The 18,078-nt window shown below is 36.2% G+C and overlaps 1 protein-coding gene across 3 annotated transcripts in view; it reads right to left on the reverse strand.

Annotated features, from left to right (window-relative positions):
• LOC126778087 (cGMP-specific 3',5'-cyclic phosphodiesterase-like) overlaps window positions 1–18,078 on the reverse strand; it is a 133,881-nt gene that overhangs the window by 110,254 nt on the left and 5,549 nt on the right. Inside the window, exon 2 of one of the 3 annotated variants that reach the window (XM_050501455.1) lies at window positions 16,527–16,585. The exons of the other annotated variants lie outside the window; for them this stretch is intronic. The gene's annotated coding sequence lies outside the window, so the exon portion shown is untranslated. The remainder of the gene's footprint in view (window positions 1–16,526; window positions 16,586–18,078) is intronic. 3 annotated transcript variants of the gene reach the window in all.

Consider the following 18,078-nt stretch of genomic DNA (forward strand, 5'->3'; position numbering starts at 1 on the left):
GGTTGAAATTCTGCCACATGTGTATCCAACCTACATTGTAGGGGATTCGAGTGATGGAATAAGCTTGAAGCCTTCTCCTCAATATGTAACACTTCTAAGCCTATCCAGCAGTTAAAGGTACGGTAACATAAATTACTTTAAACTGCGAATTCGTTTTAGCAAATGATGAAATAAGCAAGCTATGATGATAATGCTCCCCTGACCGATCTTGGCCACGACATTATAATGTCTTGTGCAGTTGGTTCATTTCTCTCAAGATTGAGATCTTGACAATTTTAGAGATATGAACCAACTGCACAAGACATTATAGTGAACAAGTGTGTGCGCAAACACAAGTGCACACTGTATCTCCTACACTTATAATCCAATGGAACGGCAATCCGACACGACCGGAAAGAGTGCGCAAAAATGCGCCTGGCATGTCATTTGCGCTTTTGCGTACGTCACTCGAGATCTGCTTTATTTAAGATTTAAAAAAAACAACTGATAGGTGGACAAATGCTTCAAATCTGTAAAAGAATTCCTAAATAAATGTTAAACATATTTATTTAATGATTCAATAAGTATAATTTAAATGAGTTATAATTATATCTAGCTTTGATATTTAATAGTGAAATGTATATTGTAACTTATTCCTTTATAATGTATTGTAATGCCATTTAATAGTTAATTTTAGTCAAATTTTTTGTATTTCATAAATATAGTGACTAAACAAAATATACATGTATTTTGTCTAAAGCGAATGTTGCAAACCGACCTGCAGTGCGGTGAAGCTATGATGCGTGTGTCCTTTAATTGCTCAAATTACTAGTCAATGTTGGATAGCACTTCAATGTTGAGTTCTCACAGAATATATCTATTGGGGTACGTTACTGTGGTATTGAACGACTACACAGGAGGCATTGTATCGCCCTGATACGACCTGAGCTCAAAGCTACGGTCGGTTGCGCGCGCTCTATTTGCGCGCTTGATTATTAATGTTCTAATTTGTGATTTCATTGTAAACAGTATTTAACTAGATAGGTATGTTTTGTTTCAATGTTCTCGGTTTTAAAATACTTTCAAAGCAAACAATTCCCTTTAAAAAATATTTCATGAAATACATTAAAATTACCTTTGAAGTGAGTTTGCTATGGTGGTTACTTTTAAATTCTTTCTTTTCTTTCTTTTATGATGTTATTGTTGCCTTTGTGAATCTTTTATTTCGTTTATAAAATACTTTTATACAGTTGGGTTTTGTGCAGATGCAGTTCTACAGTTCTCTTCGTCTTGTCCGGCGTCGGTTAGGCTGTGGCGTTCCACAGGGGTCAGTTCTCGGCCCAATACTGTGGAACGTTGGCTTCGACTGGCTTCTGCGGGCATCCGTCCTTCCCAGAATGGGGGTGTTGTGCTATGCGAAAGACACCCTCATCACGGCGACAGGGCGAAATTTTCAGGAGGCGGCTCGCCTGGCCGAAGTCGGTACGTCGCTCACAGTGGACCGCATAGGAATGTTGGGCTTGAGGGTCTCCATCTCAAAAACGGAGGCGCTCTTATTCCACGGTCCACGTCGAGTACCCCCTCGAGTGGCGTGTATCACCGTCCAGGGGACGGTGATTAAAGTGCAGGCCCACATGAAGTATCTGATCAGGCCTGACCCTGGAAGATGGAGCTTCGGGCAGCATTTTGTCCAACTTGGCCCGAAGCTTGGCCGCAGAGAATCATAGCGGTGAGGGTGATACGCGGATATCGTACGGTGTCGTGGACAGCAGCAATACTTCTCGCGGGCGATCCGCCTTGGGAGCTCCAGGCGGAGGTGCTCGCGGAAGTGTACCGGTTCCGGGCGGAAGTGAGGTCGCGTGGCAACCGTCCAGTGTTGAAGGAGGAGCTGCGAATCAGGACTCTCGCCCAGCAAGCTCTGATACGCAGGTGGGAGGAGGATCTGAGGTCCCCATCAGCAGGCCTGGCGACAGTGGAGGCGATCCGTCTCCACTTGAGTCGCTGGGTAACTAGAAAAGGCGGCACACTGACCTTCAGACTGACTCAGGTGCTTACTGGACATGGGTGCTTCGGTAAGTACCTGCACGGAATAATCAGGCGGGAGGTAACGCCCTCCTGCCACGAGTGTGGTGCACCTACGGACACGGCATACCACACTCTGATGGAGTGTGCCACTTGGGGGCTTCAGCGCCTTTCCCTGGCGACTTTAATTGGCGGAGACTTTTCGTTGCCGAGCGTGATAAATGTCATCCTTTTTAGCGAAAGGTGCTGGATGGAGATGGTCTCCTTCTGCGAAAATGTCATGTCGCAGAAGGAGGCCGCGGAGCGGAAACGCGAGGAGAGTGCCTCCGCTGACCCGCTTCGCCGAAGAAGACCGGGGAGAAGACGTCGGCGCTATGCGCATCTTCTCCTCCCGCCGTGAGTGTTGCCGGGGTTAGGGGGTGTCTGTACCTCGAGAACCCCCTAGGATTTGGAGGCCCACAGAAGCGGGCCAACCATCGGGACGGCACGGTGATATGCGCAAGCGATCCCGTGACGTCCCCCGACAAGACGGAGTGGTACAACTGTTTTTTTAGTGGGTATTCCGGCACCTTCAGCGCCGGCGAGTCCCACATACCCCTTACATATAAATATAAACATATAAATGTGTTTTTCCAGCGAGAAAAAAAAAAGATGCAGTTCTACAGCCAAATAACAATACTTTTAATTATCTGTGTTCCCGTTTAAAAAGTGGTTTCACATACGAGATGAGAGGCTATGATTGAAGACCAAGACTTTTTAAGATAAATTTAAATAAAAGGAAAATTAAACCTCTAAAATAATTATCATTAATTGAATTGTAAATTCACCAATACTATGTTGTAATTATCAAACCATATACCGTGTTAATATGTTTTCCATACAAGTTTTGAATCACGGGCGGTATTTATTCTAATATTAAGATCAAAGACATCAATTTCTCGAAGCGGAAATGTCTATCAAGATAAATTTTATCGTTACGAATAAAGCAAGGTCGGTTAACCCTGATAAGAGATGAAAACTGACACCATCATTGATTTTATGGTGCGATGGCTCTCATAATTGGACAGCGTATCATTTACTGGCCTACCAATATGATGGATTTCCATGCTCAGTTATAAGCACTTTATGCTGGCTATGATATGATATAACGATTTACGTGCTTCGCTTAAAGCGCTTTATGCTCCTAAAATAAGGTTTTATGATTAATGTTATATATATTATTCGATTCATTCGTAAACAAACCGTAGATATACTTGCAATATTTGTTAATCCGAACTAATCGAATCAATCAAAGTAATTTTATTAAAATAGACTTAGACGACTTATGTATACTTTATTATTTATGAATCATCTATGAAGTAATAAAAAGCTAACAGCAATGTTAAAGTAATAAGAGAAAAAATTAATTTTTTCTCTCAATTTTTTCTTATTCTAAAATAGGTATCTAAATAATCGGAAAAAAACGTTGCTAAGAAAAGAAGATACGTCGAATTTACAGTATTCGAGAAAAAATATGTTGTTTGTTAGATAGAAACAAACAATACGTCTGATAAGAGACGGTTCGAGATAAACCGATTTCTAATACTCATACTATTTATCAGACAATTGTTTTTTTTTTTATTTCAAGTAGGTTGTCAGACTGGCAAATAGGCAGTCTGATAGTGAGTGATCACCACCGCTTATGGACGTTGGCGCTGTTAAAAATATTGATCATCCCTTACACCGTCAATGCGCCACCAAACTTGGGAACTAAGATGTCATGTGTATCAAAATGATTGTACAATGTGACAGATCAGCGTTCAATTATTACCCCCATTCAATATCTATTTAGGCCTAATTTATATATAATGCCCTCCAGACCGATTTCGGCCACGGCGGCCAATCTCAAGAGAGATTAGCCAACTGCGCAGAACATATTATAGTGCACAAGTGTGTACGCAAACACAAGTGCACTCTCTATTCCTTAGCTCTCATAATCCGATGAGATGGCAATCCAGTTCACGGGCAGGCACCAACGGTTTAACGTGCTTTCCGAGGCACGGGAGTGTACACACTTCCAACTTTGACACCCCGGGCTGCTAATGAGAATTTTCTGACATGAAAACCCAAAATTTTTTTTTTTTTTTGTTGGCCTGACCTGGAATTGAACCCAGGACCTCTGGGTAAGCGGCCTTATATCTAGCCACTAGACCAACGAGACAGTCAAAAAAAAATTATATGCTTAAATATATTATATATATTAAATCATTTATATACAAAGGTATTAAATCCAAGTGCGCAGGAGATATTATAATGCTCGGGAATTTTCCATTGGACCTGATAGAGTAATCTGTATTTTTGTTTTAATTTAGATGTATATATTTTTTAAATATGATATGATTTATTTACTTCTTTATGATTCGCTAGTAGTAATTACATGAATACATAATTAATTTTAATGTATTAGCTTTTAAAGCAAATACAATATGCATTAATTATTTGGGAACAATACAGGTAATATTACACTATTAAGTAACATCAAGATTTTCAAAAAACTAATTATACGAAAGGAAATTTAAACTTTAACTGTAAAATAAACCATTTTAACATAAATAAAAAAAAATATTTAAAAAAAAAATTAACATAAAATAAGCAATTATGTTTATAAAAAAAATATGAGCTTAAAGAAAGTATAAAAATCAGTAAATAGAATCAATTTATCAATTATTTATCTATTAGCATTAGAATAATAAACATTATTTCATTATAGAAGATATTAAGTCATATACATATAACAGGTGAAAATCACACTAGTTTTTCAACTTTATTTTGTTACTCACATTTGGCAATACCATAAAGCCTACTCTACTCTTACCGATGAATCGCTTATGGTCTCTCCGCGAAAAATATGCCCCTCTACACTCGCAACATTCACAAGTTCTTTCATAGTAAAACAGTTTAACCCAACACGAACCCTTTGTCGCGAGACTAAAATCCGGCACCGACCGAGGTGCTCCGCGAAGCGCGAACGTGAACCCTCAAAATTATCTATACCTACGTTTTACGGCTTTCGCGCCGCCGAATGTAGAGCGGACCTTAAATTTACTAATACCATTTAGTATTACTCTCAAGATGGAACCAATCAAATTAAAGATAATTATCAAAATCGCTCACAAATGGCAAATATATTGAATAATATACATGAAAAAAATAGCTTTAATAAAAATAACCTTCTTTTTCAAGTCGGCTAAATAATTGAAAATTTGATTAATTTGAGTTAACTGTTCCTCGAAACTAAAATTAAATTAATGATTTTGTTTCAACAAGAACTCTTTGGATACCGCGTTAATTGCCAACTTTTTCGCAAAACTTTTATTTTATAACAATTTTTAAAAGTTTGACGGCTTGTATGATGTAATTTCGTTTAAGTTTTAGTGTATACAACGAACTTATATTTAAATGCATTTCAGAATTGTTTAATAGTTAGTATTTATTATACGCGATGACCAAGCAGACAGATTGATTAAATTTTAATCGAAGATCACAAATTCAAATCCGGGTTGCCACCCGAAAATCGGCTAGTTATAAATATTACTTTAATTGTAATATATATATTTTTTTAAGAGCTGCATATTGTTTTTAGGAAATGAAATAACTTTTTTTTATTATTATTTATTACAAAGATAACTTATTCGTTGAAATGTTTGAAAAAAGCAGGCTTAATATAAATCGAACAAGTGTCAGTGTCCTTTACCTCTTAAACTAGGCATGAAAAATATAGATTAAAAAAAAAAAATTATTGTAAGCAAAGAAAAAGAGAAATTTCGACAAGCCCTAAATCAAACAAAGCTTATTTTAACTACAAATTAGACACTTATTTGTTGTAAGAGCTATAACTATAGCCGGTACTTTATCTCAAAAACTAGGAACAAAAATTGTTAATAACAAATAAAATTAATAATATAATTGTAGGTAAGTATAGAAAAGGAAAAATTTTAACAAGCACAAAATCTGACAATATTTTTTTAACTTCAAACTATAAATTATTTGATATAAGAGCTGTAAGGCCTTTTACCAAAATTAGGTAGATAAAATTAAACCAATGTTGTGCCACAAAACCAGGTCAAGCGGTCAGAAAATGTTGACGTTACCTCTCTGCATAAGCTTTACCTACGTTGCAAAATGAACTCGTCCACTATTATATTTGGCAAACTATAATTCATTAAATTATAGTTTAATTAACTTATATATCCATATCCGTATCCGTAACAGCCTGTGAATGTCCCACTGCTGGGCTAAAGGCCTCCTCTCCTCTTTTTGAGGAGAAGGTTTGGAGCTTATTCCACCACGCTGCTCCAATGCGGGTTGGTAGAATTCACATGTGGCAGAACTTCAGTGAAATTAGACACATGCAGGTTTCCTCACGATGTTTTCCTTCACCGTAAAGCACGAGATGAATTATAATCACAAATTAAGCACATGAAAATTCAGTGGTGCTTGCCCGGGTTTGAACCCACGATCATCGGTTAAGATTCACGCGTTCTTACCACAGGGCCATCTCGGCATCCATATACAATATATTTATTTTGCATATTTACATATTTTTTTAAGCCGAGATGGCCTAGTGGTTAGAACGCTTGAATCTTAACCGATGATCGTGGGTTCAAGCCCGGGCAAGCACAAATGAATTTTCATGTGGCTAATTTGTGTTACTGATATTTATTTTTGGAAGGTAAACGGTCAAATTACCTTTACCCAGACTCTGGTTATGTGAGAATTACAAAACACTATACACCGTCAATAAGCTATAATTGTTTTCCCTTATGACTGCAATTACACTTGATACACGGTGTTCATGTTTGGAGATAGAATGATAAATGTGTGGGCGTTATCCACTAACGTTCGTACACGTTCGGCACATTCTTTTTTTTTTATGTCCGAGATGGCAAATGACTCTACTCCACCTGATGGTAAGTGGTAGTAGAGTCCAAACGCGACGACGGCCAGTACAGTCGGGAAGAATGTTCTGTACTAGCCGTCACCGCCTTGCCAGCCCGCAAGATGCCTCTTCACGCCTCGTTTGAAGGAACCCGGGTTGTAAGAGGAGGGGAACACGTGAGCTGGTAAGGAATTCCATTTTTTGGTAGTGCGACAAAGAAAGGAGTTGCGAAATTTCTTTGTGCGCGATGGAATTGATGTCACAGTTAGGCGGTGACATCGAGAACCAACTCGTATGGACTTAAGAAGGAAGGGGGAAGCAGGAATTAGAGAGAATAATTCCTCAGAGCACTCGCCGTGATACAGTCGATAGAAAGCGCTCAGTGCTGCTATCTCGCGACGCAGTTTTAAAGGTTCAAGGGTGTTTGTGACCTTTACGTCGCCAATAATGCGTACTGCACGTCACTGCAACCGGTCCAAGGTCTCCAGTAGGTACTTAGCGGAGCCATCCCAAAGGTGCGAGCAATATTCAACGCAAGACTGTACCTGTGTTTTGTATAACAGGCACAGTTGTTGTGGCGTGAAAAAACGCCGCACCTTGTTCAGAACTCCGAGTTTCCGTGAAGTTGTTTTTATAATAGCCTCGATGTAATCCCTTGGACTAAGGTCGCAGCGAACGTCCATCCCCAGCATGGCGATTTTGCTTTGTATCATCAGCGGTATGCCACAGAGGGAGGGATGAGGGTAAAATGGTGACTTTTTCGCTGTGAGAGCGCATACCTGTGTTTTCTTGGCATTAAACTCAACAAGATTATCAGAACCCCATTTGGCGATGAGCTCTAACGTCCTATCGAGTTCAATGACAAGATTCTCCCGCCTCTCCTCAGTTTCCGCCCGCCAAGCCACTGCGCGTCCGTTGTATCCATAATGCACTGTACTATCATCTGCATAGCAATGTATGTTCCCAAGGGAGAGCATATCATTGATATGCAAAAGAAAGAGTGTGGGAGATAGCACAGATCCCTGGGGGACCCCAGCATTCACTACATAGAATTGTTAAGCGCAACCATCTACTAAAACACGAAGGCTACGCTTGTGTAGGAAGCTGGCAATCCAGGTGCATAGCTGAGCAGGCAGACCATATGCCGGTAGCTTGTAGAGAAGACTTCTGTGCCAGACCCTGTCGAAAGCCTTGGAGATATCGAGGCTGACAGCCAACGATTCTCCATGCTTGTCGATAGCTTCACCCCAGAGGTGTGTTACGTACGCTAGAAGATCACCTGTGGAACGTTTTGGTCGAAACCCGTACTGACGATCATTAATTTCACTAATTAATTCATGTCTGCGCTAACCTCACCGTTGGGTGATACCATGGTACCACTTAACATTCAGTATTATTCCAAGAAATACCGAGAAGAAACTCGGTACTTAAAAGTACTGCAAATAAAACATATTATATATATATATATTAAATTATTTTAAGGCGTATAATTTTTCATCATATATCATCACCTATCTATCATCTATTTTTTTCTTTACATATTAAATTTATTAAAGAACAAATAAAAACAGCCACAACTATGCATTTTATTCAATGTTAATTTTAACTACGTTTAAAAATCATTGGTAGAATGTAGGATTCATGTCAAGTCATGAGATATTTCTACCAAGTTTTTTTACTACAATTTATTATAACTTTTACTCAAAAGTTAGACCGTATTACATGATTTATAGCCGTCCGTGGCAATTGCGCATGATATTTCTTCATAAAATTCCTAAGAATCTACGTCATTTTTTTTTCGAACTAAAGTTACTTTGTCTTTTATATGTTTAATTAATAATACAATTTCATAATATTCTAATCATTTCAATTTGTAATTACACCTAAAACAATTCCATCTACCATATAAATAATTGAATAAAATTGTAAAAGATTCCATTTTATTAGCAACAAGCGGAGATTCATCGAAAAATTATACAACAATGGAATGTCCAAGACGTACTAGATACTAATGTATTGAAGTGTGAACTCGTTCCACACCCATATACGTCTTACAACTAGGAAATTGTCTTTTATATACGGATGCTCTAATCAGGATAATGGGTGCGTCCGAGATGGTAGTAAATATTGATAGCATACGGGCCATAACCTTTAAATTGCTTGAAGCGAGTACATAATCCTAGTTTACTACATCATTATTCCTTAGAAAAAGATCTTATTTTATAGATAAAGTTAATAAATATTTTATAACTAAAAACCATTGGATAAAGTACCGTAAGTAGTATATAATTCAGTTGACAAAGTCTGCTTGTTTGATTCTTTCAAATGACATCTCCGCCAAGTGCTTTCACAAGATCGATAATTGTCTTGCAAAACGTCATAAAATCTATTTAATATCGAGCACCAAACCACCTGAAGACTGATATTCCACTTTCTGCTTCTATAATATAAAGGCGATATTTGATGGATATTGGTGAGTATATATTACTTTATATTAAAGTAGATTAAAGTATAACATTACGGTTTTATTGTTAGAAATACGATAGTTTATAGTATTTTTTCTTTTAAAAAGAAGAATAACAATGCCGTGTTTTTTTAAGGAATTAAATATTTGTATTTACCACTTCAATTAGGCGTATGTATACCTTGTGTTAGAAGTGGCTGCGGCAATTGCCCAATGGGTCAGGATCGAACCTACGATTTTTATATCGCAGTCCTTAAACCATTGCACTATTGACGCTCTTTTTATTATTACATACGAGTAGGTGCAGTCAAAGGGGGAAACTTTTTATTTATTGCTTTAACCCCTTAGGCCGGTTTCATACACCTTCACAAAACGCTACTTTGGTAAAAGAAAAGGTAGTTTTGGTAATGGTCTCTGTATTTAAACATTGCCTTTTATACACGCGGCGAATCGTAATACGACCGTTCCCGCATTTCTTGCAAATGTTTGAGTGTAGTTCACTTTTTTACACAGGGAATTTATCGCCGCGACGAATCAATTGAAATGTTTTTGCAGCGCCTTATGTCAACAGCCTTAGCGCCATACAATATGTATAATATATTTTTAGAATCGCCAAATGGGTACTAAATAACGTATTTGTCTAGTGATATTTCGCTTCCAATGATAATGTAAGTCTTTGTAGCAGTATGTCCCCTATGACTGCAATTAAACGCATATTGGACATTTACATAGATTCTTCGTTGCGATGTAAGATATTAATGCGTCTTAAGATATTTATGGCTATAGCTATGTTGTAACAATGTTCTTCTTTTTCATTTAAGAAAAGTAACGTAGAATACATTAAATACCTCACTATTAAATCACCACTGCTCATATGCTTTCAGACTATAAAAAATACAAGCATTCCTGTGCGTAATTGACTCAATTACCCATCAAACTCGTATTGAAATTGTACACTTTTCAGGCCAATTCCTTCCTAAGATTATCCTTCATAACATTAGTACATATATATATTGATCTTTCAATTGTCATAATATTCAATGTCACATGATATTTTTTTAATATTAATAATAATGGTTAGGTGAAGAAGCTAATGGGCCGAAATTAGCGATTAAATAAGTGGTGAGTGGGTGGTTCTTCCTTAGTAACAACCAACTAAAAATCATTCATGCCCCAACCAGTTCTAAGCCTATCCAGGGTATCAATACACTAATAATAGAGAAAGAGAGAATATAATAAATAATGTGCAGAGAGGCAATAGGGCCAGCGTCTTGGGAACAATGCCACAGGACAATCTTTTAGACGGCGTGTTTTGTCTATAAATTTGTAATGTATAGGTTGTTTTTTTTTAGTTTTAGTTCTAGAATAGGTCCAATAATAACAATACAACATAATATAAAAGTACTGTCATATTAAAATATATACAATAAAATCAGTCGTTAGTTATAGACCACGTCATAAGGATATTACAATAGCACAATCATCATTTTTTTTTTTTTTATTAATTTATGGAAAGGCTATGATGGAAATCAGTTAAAAGTATTAATTGGTTATTTTTATTAATTGAAATTGCGAGTTGTCTATACCTTATATTACAGTAAACAAAGCCGTCCGGTTCGACGAATATTATGACGCTTGAACTTGTTATGGCCGAGATGGCCTAGTGGTTAGAACGCGTGAATCGTAACCGATAATCGTGGGTTCAAGCCCGGGCAAGCACCACTGAATTTTCATGTGCTTAATTTGTGTTTATAATTCATCTCGTGCTTGACGGTGAAGGAAAACGTCGTGAGGAAACCTGCATGTGTCTAATTTCATTAAAATTCTGCCACATGTGTATTCCACCAACCCGCATTGGAGCAGCGTGGTGGAATAAGCTCCAAACCTTCTCCTCAAAAGGGAGAGGAGGCCTTAGCCCAGCAGTGGGATATTAACAGGCTGTTACTGAACTTGTTATTATTATTTTACATTACATCGCTATATCCTTATTGTAAATTCAATTTAAGTAATTTAAGTTGCTCAAATTACTGTATTTAAAAATTTACAAAATAGTATAATACGATTTTCCACTCGGGTGGGTGCGCATTGGAGCATCGTAATGCAACAGGCTCTAACTATCCTCAAATTGAGAAGAGGCCTTAACCTAACAGAGGGACATTCACAACCTGTTATTTTACGATAAGTTAAAGTTATTAAGTACTTTAAGTTTAAATTTTCTGTTTTATCCTATGTTTTGTGGGTCTGTACATCCTTTGAAAATATGGGAAAAAAATCATAGTCACTGTCGTACAGTCGAAATTAATAAATGAATTATTTTAATAGTATTTTATAAGTATTATATTAGATTAATCATAATCAATGTAATCTTAAGATTAAATCTTTGTCACAGCTTAACTTTTCCGTATATAGAGGACGATAATTTATTTCTTATAAATGTACATTTACATGTATTATGTATCATATAACTTTCGATTGGGAATTGTTGTTGATTTAGCGTGAGCAAACGCATTCTTATTTTGAATTTTAATTTTTGGAAAGAACAATAATTTTGAAATCGGTCAGGACAGAGACACACACTAACAAACTGTCAACAGATGGTTCACCGTTTATTTTATTTTATTTACTCTTTAGTTTATCTTCGCCGTCATTGACATATCATCTGATACAGTCGAGGCCAGATAGTGAGACTTACATTTTAGTATGCAGATTGTAACGTACGATTGATTCTATGTAGTTAGTTTTAATAACAAAAAATGGTTAAAAGTGTTTATTTATTTCATTGAATAATGTAACAAAAGTATCTTATCTATGTAATCATACACTTTATACAATTTGAGCTATGTTACAAATAATTTGTCTTATAAATGGAGTTCACCACATATCTTAAGATATTACCTTACTAGTGGTAGCGCTTTGTGCGAGCCCGTCTAGGTAGGTACCACCTACTTATCATATGTTCTACCGCTAATCAGCAATACTTAATATTGTCGTGATCCGATTTGAAGGTTAAGTAAGCCAGTGTAACTTTAGGCACTAGTAACATAATATCTTATTTCCCAATGTCAGTGGCATTGACGATATAAAAATACGTAAAATTTCTTATAGCGCCTATGCCCTTTTTTTCTCGCTGGAAAAACACATTTATGTGTTTCCCCCGCATGAGTTGGGGGGGTATATGGGACTCGCCGGCGCTGAAGGCGCAGGAATACCCACTAAAAAACCAGCGGTACCCACTCCGTCTTGTCGGGGGACGTCACGGGATCGCTTGCGCATACTACCGTGCCGAGCGCCTATGCCCTGCTCAACAAAACAAAACCAAGTACTAGTGTACATATTACAGTAGGCTGGTTAAAAGTATACATTTCTGTTTTAAAATACAGACGAACCCAAATAAGAAAAAAGTTTCTATTTCTTAACACTTAAAACCTATTTGCTAAGCTGAGCACATCTGGACATAGCCCTTTTGCTTTTTAAAGACAAGGCTTCAAGCTTATTCCAACACATTGTTCCAATGTTGTTTGTTGGAAATACATATGGTCTTTCTTCAGACAGGTTTCCTTGTGACGTTTTGCAGAGCACTAGATGAACACAAACACAATAGCATTTAAAGATAATCAGATTAGCACCCTCAATTCCATTCGCTTCCCTGGTTCATGATCCATCTAGGCGCAATATTTTCCAAGAAACTATTCGCGCATAGATACATATAATAACCAGTAACGAGTGATGAAATTTAAAAACGATGATGATGTAAAACTAGGATGTCCAAAACAAATCATCCAACACTGTATTTGATATCCATGATAACAATAAAATCCATATAATTATATCATAAATATGTAATTCGCGTGCAAACATACGTGTAGTGCCCGCTTAACTCGATGACTTGATTTGGTCAACATTTTTGCTTCATTATATTATAGTAAATTGAACTTTCCTGCAATACAATAGAGTTGGAATTTAATTGCATGCCCCTTGATCGTTTAATATATGAATTGACATACCTTTTATTTCTTCAAGGTAAGTGGTTTGCGAATTAGCGATAAAAACTAACACAAGTTCGTCAACACACGAGTGACCGAATGCAAGGTCTATTTAATTAGTCATTATGAAATATTTACGATCATTTCACTTTTGTTTTTTTTATGTTTATATCATTGTCGTAAGCAAGATTGAACTCTGAATACCATAAACCATTTAAAATAATTCGATTCCAAAATATTTTACATAGTTAATTTAGGGTCTGATGGCCGTCTAGTTGGAAGATCGTTGGTCTCGTGGTGCCCCTGAAGAAATAGTGAGGGTACCGCTGGTGTTTTTGTAGATATTCTGGCGCATCCAGTTCCGGTGTCACACTGAGAGCCGTAAATTGTGTTTTTCCGTGAGAATAAAAAAGCTCATTCTACAGTTTTAATGGTAAGTTAGTAGCAACTGTCCAAAAAATAATATATTTTTCTCACAATTTATGGGCGAAGCTCATTTGCACGTCTGCCTAGACAGAATAAAAACAAATATGTATTTGCTAAATAAATATGTTATTGCACCATAATATAACTCTAATTTCCTTAGCAGTGACTTCAACTTTTACCTTTTGAAAAGTCTTGTAAAATATTAGGGTTAATCTACACATGGTTTTATTTGTGGTAGACCGTCATTATCGACTTCAGATGAAAATGTTATATAAAAGTTTTCTAGGAATGTTCCCTTCAACACTGATAACGAAATTAATTATAATTTTACCACACACAAGCAGAAAAACACACACCATGAAGTGTTATTTACAACTTATATAATGATCTAACATACTTTAAAAACGCTTTTCTAACGTACACATCTTTAGTTATAATCACAATAAATCCGCAACATCTGTGGCTTATCGCGCTACCAGCATTAAAAATGCAGGCTGACGTCAAAGCCGCCAGTAAAGCCAGCGGCATATTGTGTAGATGCGCCTTAATAAGTATAATAGTTTCAACGTGGCTTAAAACACGCAAGTGTTAATAATAAACCGTGAGGTGTGACTCTTATTACAAGTACGTCTTTATGTTTTTTGGTATATATAATTTTTAATTTAATTGACAGCTACTTTTTGTTCTGCAACGTATTGTTGCGCCCTGGGGTTAAGATCGATTCGTAATCCGGTCTCTACTGCCTTGTGCATGGCCAGTATGCTGTACTTCATTGGTATATATTATATTATTATAACAATAATAAGAAAAATAAATTCACTAACGATACTCTATGTTTTTGCTTATTTTACTTTATAAGTTTATTGGTGTTTTTTATAGTAACTGCCTGTGAATGTCCCACTGCTGGGCTAAGGCCTCCTCTCCCTTTTCGAGGAGAAGGTTTGGAGCTTATTTCACCACGCTGCTCCAATGCGGGTAGGTGTTTTTTTTTAAATTATGAATAATAATAATAATATTTATTTTTGTTTCACATGTGCATGGTGTCCCGCACGGCTGCATTTTTATTTAAAAGTAGCCACTTATTTTAAGTCAACGAAATACTTCATTTAGGTAAGTATGTGAACTGTTTATTTTTGATAGTTAATGTCATTCATTAATTACATCGAAGTTATTGCACAAAAGAGTAAAATACTGAGTTCCTTCTCCGCATCCTCTGTGAGTTGTTGAATAAAATATTTAGTGTGACATTTATCTGTCACATAAAGTGTTCCTTAAGTTATTTTTTTCTTCTACACATGACATTAAAAACAAAAATTAAGCGCATGAAAAATAAATTTTACTCACACTGGTTTGAGATCGCAATCATCGATAAAGATCAACGTCAACCGACAACGATCTGCTGTGCCATTTCAGATATTAACTTATTTTGTATTAAAAATCATTTTGAAGATAAATCTTTTAAAATTACAGTAAATATTTATACCAAGTTGATGCATGAGCGTTTTGCAATTTACATTTTTTGATGTACATTTTTCCTGTTAATGACGGCTCTAAGGGCTGTGGTATTCTGTGTTTTCTGCGTTACAATTGGGTATCTATATATTAGAAGACGTCAGGATCAATTTATACCAAACAAAATAATATATCTCTAATAAATATAATAAATCTGGTATAAATTCAATGTTGTTAGGGTTAAATGCGATCCTGACGTCTTCTATTGTCTTTCTGACTTACCATAATGTACCTTAATAATAATAATTAAAATAATTAACAGCTTGTAAATGTGCCACTGCTGGGCTAAGTCCTCTTCTCCCTTAAGGTACTACACTCTATACTTAGTCAAAAAGTTCCTTTTATAAAAAGCCTTTTTACGAATAGATTAAAACTTAGATTTTAATGGTTCATCATTTGATTTGATTTATACATCTTGTATAAACAACCCAGTACACACAATAAATACATTCTATTAAATATTATCCTATTTCCACAGATTAAACCATCAACTAGACATATTGGATACATATTATCGTAATATATTAAGATAATCTATACGTGAAAAAGTCGAGAGCAGTCCTCTATAATACTGAAATATTTTAATAAAGTGAGTATACCTACGCATTTGTAACTATTGATTCAACTGATAAGATAAGATGTGTACTCAGGCCATATGGCCCTATATAAGCAAATAATCAGCAATAGACGTTGTATCGACAGATATTCCTTATATCTAGACCTTAGCCTTTCGCAGTCAAATAGACAGGTCTCTTCCAAAGGGCAATAAGGCTCTCTGTTTTTGCATCTAATCGGCTTCCACTACTTTCTTCCACTCTCCACTCTAGAACTCGTCTGCTGCAATGGCTGTCGATCCTCCTATATGTATGACCAGTCCACTGCCAATGTACATGCTAATTTTAAAAGCTACTTATGTCGTAATCTCATTTGTGATTTTACTATTTAAAGATGCTTCGAGCATAGCTCGCTCCATATCACGCGTATATAAGCGTATTTAAATTGTTCGCGATAGACAGACGTGTTGGTGAGTGCAGTTGGTGGTCCACAGCAACCCATAACGCAGGTGCTGTTACCCATCACCCCGATTATCCCAGTCAGGATAATTAAAGGATTGTTTATGAATCAATAACATTTTCAATAATTATCCGATTATCTTTTTTGCCACAATTCATTTGGAGTTGCCGCAATATATCCAATAGTTTGAAAAGGATTTTCCGCCTACCTGTCGTCAAACCCTCTGGGAATGCTATTGCTGAGGGGTTGGTTCGCCTCTTACGACATCTGAAATTAAAATGGCTCTATTTTATCCTAACAAAGCGACAGCAAAATAATCAAATGTTTAACCAAGTTATCCAATATTGTAAGTTTCGACGACAAACGTTGGTCCCTATTTATTCGGAAGCAATATAGCCAATGGCTCACAAATGTTCAATCTAATACGGTCTGATCATATTCTTATCAGTACTCCTCCCAACGTGTCCCAGAGAGCAAGATAAGATGTCGATACTGGCAACTTAATTTTTATTATTATTTTAATATATTATATTAACTTGACGGCTCAGATAGCGTAGTGGTGACCGTAAATATTTCTGTACTAACGATGGTGGTTTTGGTACTCGCTTATGACAAATATATAGAATTTTATCGAGGTATGTTGTCTGTGTTCGGACCCTCGTTATATAGCATTTCCTAATGGAGGTTGAAAGTGCCGCGTTTATTAACTAGTTTATTTAATTGCGGATAGAATTTAAAGTAACTGCTGAGTGAGTCGAATTATCTATTGTAATATTAAATGTCGTCTTTATGTTAATAAAGTAAATGTTATTGCACATTTTATTTGCAATAATTTACATGAATATCAACTTATTGTTTGCGAACGTGGATCTGCTTAATATTTTTATGAGTATTTTTATTGATATCTTATTTTTAGCGGAAAAAAAAACATAATTTTTAAAAAATGATGAAATAAATATATAATAATAATTTGCTTACAAATTGAATGCAAATTTTGGAGAAATGTTTAAAAATTATATGATGACAAATGATTAATATATGATAAGCGATTTTTTTTCACACAATCTTGTTTAGATGTGAGACTGGTTTTGGATATGTTATTATTTTTACTGCATCGTTGGTCCGTCTTTGCCTCGGAGGCTAGATATAAGGCCGCAGACCCCGAGTCTATAAAGAGTTATTCGGTGTTTCTATCGAAAATTCTCAGTGGCAGCACGGAGTCTGGAAGTTGGAAGTGTGTACTCTCTTTTGCCCCGAAGCACGTAAAGCCACTGGTCCTGTGCCTGAACTCTTTTCGGTCGTGTCGGATTGCCGTCCCGTCGGATTATGAGAGTTAGGAAATAGAGAGTGCACCTGTGTTTGCGCACACACCTGTGCACTATAATAACAGTTGGATAATCTCTCTTGAGATTTGTCAACGTGACCGAAATTAATGCGGAAGACATTATTTATTCATTTTTATTATTATTACTGATAGGCCTATGTTGAGAGCCGTCTGGTATCGATTCAAAAAAGTGTTTAGGTTTGAATGAAAAGTTTGAAGGCCAGTGTAATTGCAGGCATCAGGAGTACGCCATCTTTATTCTCATGCTTGCGTGCATTAGTGGTTTAATGAATAGTTCATATTTTTTCACATTCGCTCGTCTGCTTTCCATTATTAATTTAAAAATCTCGCTTAATAGATACGATTTATATAATAAAATGAATTTATATAAAGTTGTTATCGCGGACAAATACAAGTACTGTTTCCATGATTTGAT

Source organism: Nymphalis io, chromosome 25, assembly GCF_905147045.1.
Source record: "Nymphalis io chromosome 25, ilAglIoxx1.1, whole genome shotgun sequence".
In the NCBI taxonomy this organism is placed as follows: Eukaryota; Metazoa; Arthropoda; class Insecta; order Lepidoptera; family Nymphalidae; genus Nymphalis; species Nymphalis io.